The sequence below is a fragment of the Macrobrachium rosenbergii genome, chromosome 23, assembly GCF_040412425.1.
Source record: "Macrobrachium rosenbergii isolate ZJJX-2024 chromosome 23, ASM4041242v1, whole genome shotgun sequence".
Classification (NCBI taxonomy): Eukaryota; Metazoa; Arthropoda; class Malacostraca; order Decapoda; family Palaemonidae; genus Macrobrachium; species Macrobrachium rosenbergii.
This window is the reverse complement of record NC_089763.1, coordinates 25,280,995-25,288,494: the sequence shown is the minus strand read 5'-3', so window position 1 is coordinate 25,288,494 and position 7,500 is coordinate 25,280,995. Positions and strand designations below refer to the sequence as shown.

The window sequence follows — 7,500 nt, the reverse complement described above, 5'->3', positions numbered from 1 at the left end:
AAGCTGGGGAAAGAGAGAGAGAGAGAGAGAGAGAGAGAGAGAGAGAGGGGGCGAAGGAAGTTGGAAGAAGGGGACAGAGGTGGAGAATTTGAGAGAGAGAGAGAGAGAGAGAGAGAGAGAGAGAGAGAGAGAGAGAGAGAGAGAGTTATAAGGAGTTGCAAGGATCAGGATATCTCAAAGACTTATTAGTCCATCCGAGGAGACATCATGTGCTCACTTATCTCTAAGAGCAGGTTTTGCTGTTCATTCACAGTGTTCTTCTAATGATTTTGTCTCGCTTTCTTTTCAAGCTCTTCCACACTGTTGCTGTTGACCACTTTTGGTGGCAGTTTATTCCATGTGTCACACATCTTGTATGTAAAGAAGTTACCACAATGAGATGTGTTGTATCTCTTCAGTTTAGTTTCCATCCATTATTTCTTGTCTGGTTTCCGCGTAATGTAAAGAGGTTACTGTCTACTTTTGTTATGCCTTTCAGTATTTTGAATGTTTCTGAGTTGTCCTCGTAACCGACGTGTTTCTAAGCCATACATGTTCAGGTTCTCTAGTCGTCTTTGGTAGCCTATTTGCCTGAAGGTTGGAATTAACTTTGTGGCTCTTGTTTGTACCCTTTCTAATCTATTTATGTCCTTTGTTAGTGTTGGTGACCAAAGCTGTATTGCATATTCAAGATGAGGTCTAACTATGGATGTGTAGAGCTGAAGGACCGTTTCCTTGTTTCTGTATTTGAACTGCCTCTTTATGTATCCCACTAGTTTCTGTGCCTCCTTTTCAGCTTTTATGCACTGTTTTTTGGATTTTAAGTCCTTGGTAATAATGAGTCCAAGGTCCTCTTCTTGTTCTACACTATTTATGACATTCCCAAGCAGCATATAGTTGGCATGAGGGTTCTTTGTTCCTATTTGTAACACTTTACATCAATCCAAGTTAAAAGGCATTTGCCACCTTTTTGACCACTCTCCTATTTTCCTTAGGTCATTTCTTAAACTTTCCACTGTATCTGGGTCGGCTGCATCTACACCTAGTTTGGTGTCATCTGCAAATTTGGCTATCCTGCTAGTTAATCCTACATCAATGTCATTAATGTAAATCAAAAACAATGCCGGGCCAAGGACAGAACCCTGAGAGAGAGAGAGAGAGAGAGAGAGAGAGAGAGAGAGAGAGAGAGAGAGAGAGAGAGAGATATGACACTGGCATAGCTGAACAATTATGTAAAAACTGTATACTGACGAAATTGAGGTTGGAAAATGGGTGTAGAATTTTACAGAAATGTCGGTCCATAAATAATTTTGTCGAAATTATATAAAATGTCGACATGATGCAACTGACATTTGTTGCTGCGTTCCTGTGAGGAAACAAATAACATATTTTGATATGCAAATTTTTTTACAGTGGAAATATGTAAAAACGCAAAACAAGTGTGGACACGAATTCAATCTGGCCTGTATATGGAAACAAATCTTTGATGAAACATATATGTACAATATAGATATGTACGTGTATATGTATATATACATACATATATATATATAAATATATATACATATATATTATGTATTATACATATATACATACATCTACATATATACATATATATATACATTATATATATATATATATATATATATGTATATATATATATATATATATATATATATATATATATATATATATATATGTACCAGTTCACATAAATAATTCATATCACAAAGTGCTGGACATATGCGTGTTCGGTAACAAATTCGTTCCACGTTATCATGAAAGCTGCATTGCAAATGTGAGTGTGTACTTCAATGTAAAAGAGAGAGAGAGAGAGAGAGAGAGAGAGAGAGAGAGAGAGAGAGAGAGAGAGAGGTTGACGAAAGAAAGAATGCCTCAATTATCATTTTTTAATCAAGAATAAATAAAAAAGGAAGGTTCCTCCCTTCGCTACTCTCCAATATATTTTCCCCTCTACATCGATAATGACGAGAGAGAGAGAGAGAGAGAGAGAGAGAGAGAGAGAGAGAGAGAGAGAGAGAGAGAGAGAGAGAGAGCCATTCACGTCGAAATAGGACAGCTGGAAGCACCACAATGGGCCAATATTGTTTATTAACGATATCGAAAAGCTGACACTCTAGACCCGACCCCCCCCCAACCCCCTCCATCCCAATTCCCACCATTTATCTCAGCCCCTCGGGTCTTCCTCCCCTCCTCCTCCTCCTCCTCCTCCTCCTCCTCTCAATTTCGCTTTCGTCTATGGGAGAGACACCGTGGTTTTCGCACCCACAATAACTAAAATAGAGAGCTAATGGAAAATGGATGTTTCCACCCCAACCGCCCCCCCACCCCCATCCCCCTCCACCTCTTCTTTTTTTTTATTTATTCTCCTCTTCCCTTTTTAGACCACTGCAACTCCTCTTTTTTCCCTCTTTTAAAAGAGGAGGTGAATTTCATTTCCATTGCCAGTGTTTTCATTAAAAAGAAATGGCTTCCCCTCGTTTATTCAAGGTCTTTTATATTGCCCTAAATCCTCCTCCTCCTCTTCCTCCTCCTCCTCCTCCTCCTCCTCCTCCTCCTCCTCCTCCTCCTCCTCCTCCTCCTCCCCCTGTCTCCCACAAGAGAGTAAAATCCCGCAGGGGAGTAAAATCCCATAAGAGAGTTAAATCCAACAGGAGATTAAAATTCCACAGGAGAGTTAAATCCCACAGGAGAGTTGAATCAAAAAGGGGATTAAAATCCCACAGAAAAATATAATTCTACAAATGAGTTAAATCCCACAGAAGAGTTGAATCCCACAGGCGAGTTGAATCCCACAGGATAGTAAAATCCCACAGGAGAGTTGAATCCCATAGGAGAGTAAAATCCCACAGGAGAGTTGAATCCCACATGAGATTTAAATCCCATACGAGAGTAAAATCCCACAGGAGAGTTGAATCCCGTAGGAAAGTAAAATCTCATAGGGGATTTAAACCCCATAGGAGAGTAAAATCCCACAGGAGAGTTGAATCCCGTAGGAAAGTAAAATCTCATAGGGGATTTAAACCCCACAGGAGAGTAAAATCCCACAGTAGAGTAAAATCCCACAGGAGAGTAAAGTCCTATAGGAGAGTAAAATTCTATAGGATAGATTCCCACAGGAGAGTAAAATCCTATAAGAGAGTAAAATCCCACAGGAGAGTAAATTCCCATAGGAGAGTAAAATCCCACAGGAGAGTAAAATCCCACAGGAGAGTAAAATCCTATAGGAAAGTGAAATCCCACAAGGGAGCGGGCCTAAAATCCTATAGGAGAGTAAAATCCCACAGGAGAGTAAAATCCCACAGGGGGGTAAAATCCTATAGGAAAGTAAAATCCAACAAGAGATCAGGCCTAAAATCCAATAGGAGAGTAAAATCCCACAGGAGAGTAAAATCCTACAAGAGGGTAAAATCCCACAGGAGAGTAAAATCCCACAGGAGAGTTAAATACCATTTCTGCAGCCTCGACTTATAGTTGCGTGCAGTGATGAGAAGGCTTTCCTGACGGGCTTTTGAAAGGCTATATATATGCTCTCCCAAAAATTATGTATTTTAACAATCGACTTTGCCCAACTTAATATAACTCAGAATGTTTATCAAGTACTTACTCTTCATAACTTGAAAGTAAACGTCATTGTATCATTATATCATGTTCGACAGTCGGTAGGTCTGTTTACATAAAAAAAAATTTTCTGACAGAAAGAAAAATGAGATCGAGTGCTTTGATGCAGAGCCAGAGAAAAATTGTGCCAGTTACCTACTAATTGCCAATTATCAGAATTATCAGGCTGCGCAATATTCAAAGGGGACTGTATGAACGCAAAGTTTGACATCTACTGAACTGGGACCATCAGAAAATTAATCGGCAAACGGAAACATTATGAGCAGCGACTGAGTGATATCCCGGAAAAACCCATCGACGAAGATATTATTACAAGCAATGAATGATAGGCGTTATTATCCAAAGATATCCATGGATTATTAATAAAGGTAATATAACTAACAAGCGTTGGAGTCGTTGTCCTCGCTGACATAAGAAAAGTAAGTGACAAGGGAGTTTTCATCCCTTAGCGATATTCAAGGATGAAATCGGAATCTGAAATTTAGGCCAAAGGCCAAGCGCTGAGACCTATGAGGTCTTCCAGCGCTGAAAGGGATACTGGAAGTAAAGAAGGTTTGAAAGGTGTAACAGGAGGAAAACCTCCCAGTTTCACTATGAAACAACTGCTAGGAGAAGTTGAGGAAAGTAAGACGGAAGAAAGAGAATATAAGCGGAGGTACAATTAAAAGGAATGAATGAGTTGCTGCTAGGGGTCGGAGGGACGGTGCAAAGAAGCTTATAAAAGTAATGCCACAAAGTGCAACGCGTGAGGTGCACTGACAGCACCAATCCAGTCGGAAACAGGCATTATTAGGGCCTGACCAATACCCCCGCCAACCTACTCAACCACCACCCCGCTCCCCTCCCCTCCCTTCTAGTCACTCCTTCCCTCGTCTTACATTTTATATTCTGACGGAGCCGACAGGCCATAATAACCCCAATCCTCCCCCTCCCCTCTCTCCAATCCCTCCGCCCTCCCCACCTCTTTTTTTCCCCAACCCTTTTTTTTCCCATCATCCCCCTTCGTCTTGTATTTACTCCCTGACCTTCCTTGACTGATCTCTTGACATATGGCCAGTCTGTGGAGAGCGAACTTTTCATATTAATTTCCCTTGCGAGGCCGAAAGTTTTACATACTCCGGAATCTCACTTCACATGATAAAAGGTATATAAAGGAAGCCGATGAATAGATTGAGGAGGAGGAGGGGAGGGGCGGAGGGGAGAAGGAGGAGGAAGGAGGAGAAGAAAAGAAGAAGAAGAAGAAGAAGAAGAATGAGGAGGAGAGGAGAGGAGGAGAGAAGAAGAAGAAGAAGAAGATGATGATGAAGAAGAAGGAGAGGAGGAGGGAGGGGAGAAAAGAAGGAGAAGAAGAAGAAAAGAAGAAGAAGAAGAAGAAGAAGAAGAGTGGAGAAGAAGAAGAAGAAGAAGAAGAGAAAGAAGATGGAGGAGGAGGAGGAGGAGGAGGAAGATGATGATGAGGAGGAGGAGGAGCCGGCCCAGGGAACAGTGTTTTCTTTCCTTTTTTTTTTGTTTTTTGCTTTTTGTGTGTGGCTGGGGTTGAAAGGTTATACAGACATGATCATCATCATCATCATCATCATCCCGGAGAGGGCTTCCGGAAGGATATAAATCATGGTGGGCCAACCTCCTCCTTCTCCTTCTTTTCTTTTCTTCTTTATTTTCTCTTCTTCCGAAGGCAAACTGCTCCCAGGTTACGAGACTTGCCTATAGAAAGGAATTTGCATAAAGCGAGCGAGATAAAACCGGACGAGCGATTCTTTGGGCAAGCAGGAAATTTCAGAGAGAGAGAGAGAGAGAGAGAGAGAGAGAGAGAGAGAGAGAGAGAGAGAGAGAGAGATTCACCAAAAGAAGCAGAGCTTGAGAAACAGACCAATTAACTTTTGAGAAATATTTTTAGGCACGTTTATCCTTTCTTAAAAAAATATTAGGCACATATATCCCTTTCATAAATAAAAAAAAATATTAGGCACATATATCCCTTTCATAAATAAAAAAAAATATTAGGCACATATATCCCTTTCATAAATAAAAAAAAATATTAGGTACATATATCCCTTTCATAAATAAAAAAAAATATTAGGCACGTGTATCCCTTTTGAAAAAATATTAGGCACATATATCCCTTTTCATAAATAAAAAAAAATATTAGGCACGTGTATCCCTTTTGAAAAAATATTAGGCACATATCCATATCCTTTTAAAAACAATATTAGGCACGTATCCTTTTTAAAAAAAAATATTAGGCACATACATCCTTTTAAAAAAAAATATTGGGCACGTACATCCTTTTTTCAAATATAAAACAATTACCATATATATCCTTTTTCCCCCAAAAAAACATTAGGCAAGTAGATCTTTTTTTTCAAATAAGAAAATATTAGGCACATATATCCTTTTTTTAAACTTTAGATATGTACGAGTATACCCTTCAGAAAAATATTAGGCAAGTATATCCTTTTTTTTAAATATTAGACACGTATATCCTTTAAAAAAATATTAGGCAATTATATCCTTTTTTCTAAATATTAGACACGTATGTCCCTTCTTTAAAAATTATTAGGCACAGCATCCTTTAGAAAAGTTATAAAAGCCCCCGTTTCCTTTTCAGGGTAAGAAACGGCATAATGAGCTTCTGTGAATAACCCTGGGTCATTTCTCTCTCCCATTTTACAGACGTGGAAAGACAATCAAGCGCGTTTTATTTTAAAACCTGACTTAACAATTAAACCCGGGTCTTAAAACAAGATGCGTTTTAGGTCTTCCCATGTGCACAAAATAGCAGAGGAAAAACGTAAACAATTTTTCCCATTGAAAAATGTGTTATTTCTTATAATATCAATGTTAATATTAGTGGCAAGGCATATGCATATTACTGGCTGTTTCAAGACCATGACATTATTCTATTAAATCAGGAATTAAAAGATGAAAGCTTCAGTTCAACCAGTTCCCTTTTTCTTTCTTAAAGGCTTAGAAGCTGACGAGCTTCCTCAGGACAGACCAAGGGACCAGAAAAGGGAAGCCAAAAGATCATCAAGACGACGACAACAACAACAACTACAACAACAACAACAACAACAACAACAATAATAATAATAATAATAATAATAATAATAATAATAATAATAATAATAATAATGCTCTTTTAAAGCAATAAACGGTGCAAATCATCATCATCATCATCATCATTATAACAAACACTGCTAGCCACCATTTGTAAACAAACCATTCAAATATAGCAACTGGTTTTGTATTCACTAAGGGGGAAACCTTTAATCGTCTCGTACAAAAGGGTTCGGCTGGTAGGTCCAAGTCCAGAGGTCTACACTTGAGTCCTTGTTCCCCTCAACACGTTACCCACATATATGCCAGGGGACGTGCTAGCATAAGGCGACTTGGTCTAAAGAAACCTCTCAGCTGGTCTATGAAATTCAAAATATAAGCATCCCTATAGAAATTCATGAGGGAAATCATTATAATCATTACTGCTGTTAATACTGCTTCTACTATTAAAGATAAATAGTAATTGTAATGATAATCAATTAGGCGCAGTTGGTTTCTTCCACAGAAGAAACCGCTAAATAACTTAGAGTACTCACTTTGGGCGAAGTCCTCTTCCCAGCTTCGTCTGTTCTGAACAAGATTGAGGTCGATCTTCCACTAAGGTCATGAATAAGATCGCTCTTATCTGTTCTTTCAGTGTTTTGTAACGATGGTCCAGCGACTCTGAAAAGGTTAGTCATCCCAATAATTAATTAAGTATTCATAACTGTCTCTCAGTCATTAACAACGTCTGAATATGGCTATGTTTCAGATGCAAAGTAATTAGATCATTTCTTGGCATAAGTGTATCTTAAATTTCAGCGTCGCCAGTTAATATCA

At 38.9% G+C, this 7,500-nt stretch overlaps 1 long non-coding RNA gene across 1 annotated transcript in view; it reads right to left on the bottom strand.

Annotated features, from left to right (window-relative positions):
• Window positions 1–7,500, bottom strand: part of LOC136851390 (uncharacterized) — a 77,037-nt gene that overhangs the window by 50,490 nt on the left and 19,047 nt on the right. Inside the window, exon 2 of the long non-coding RNA XR_010856861.1 lies at window positions 7,218–7,344. This is a non-coding gene — a long non-coding RNA (uncharacterized lncRNA). The remainder of the gene's footprint in view (window positions 1–7,217; window positions 7,345–7,500) is intronic.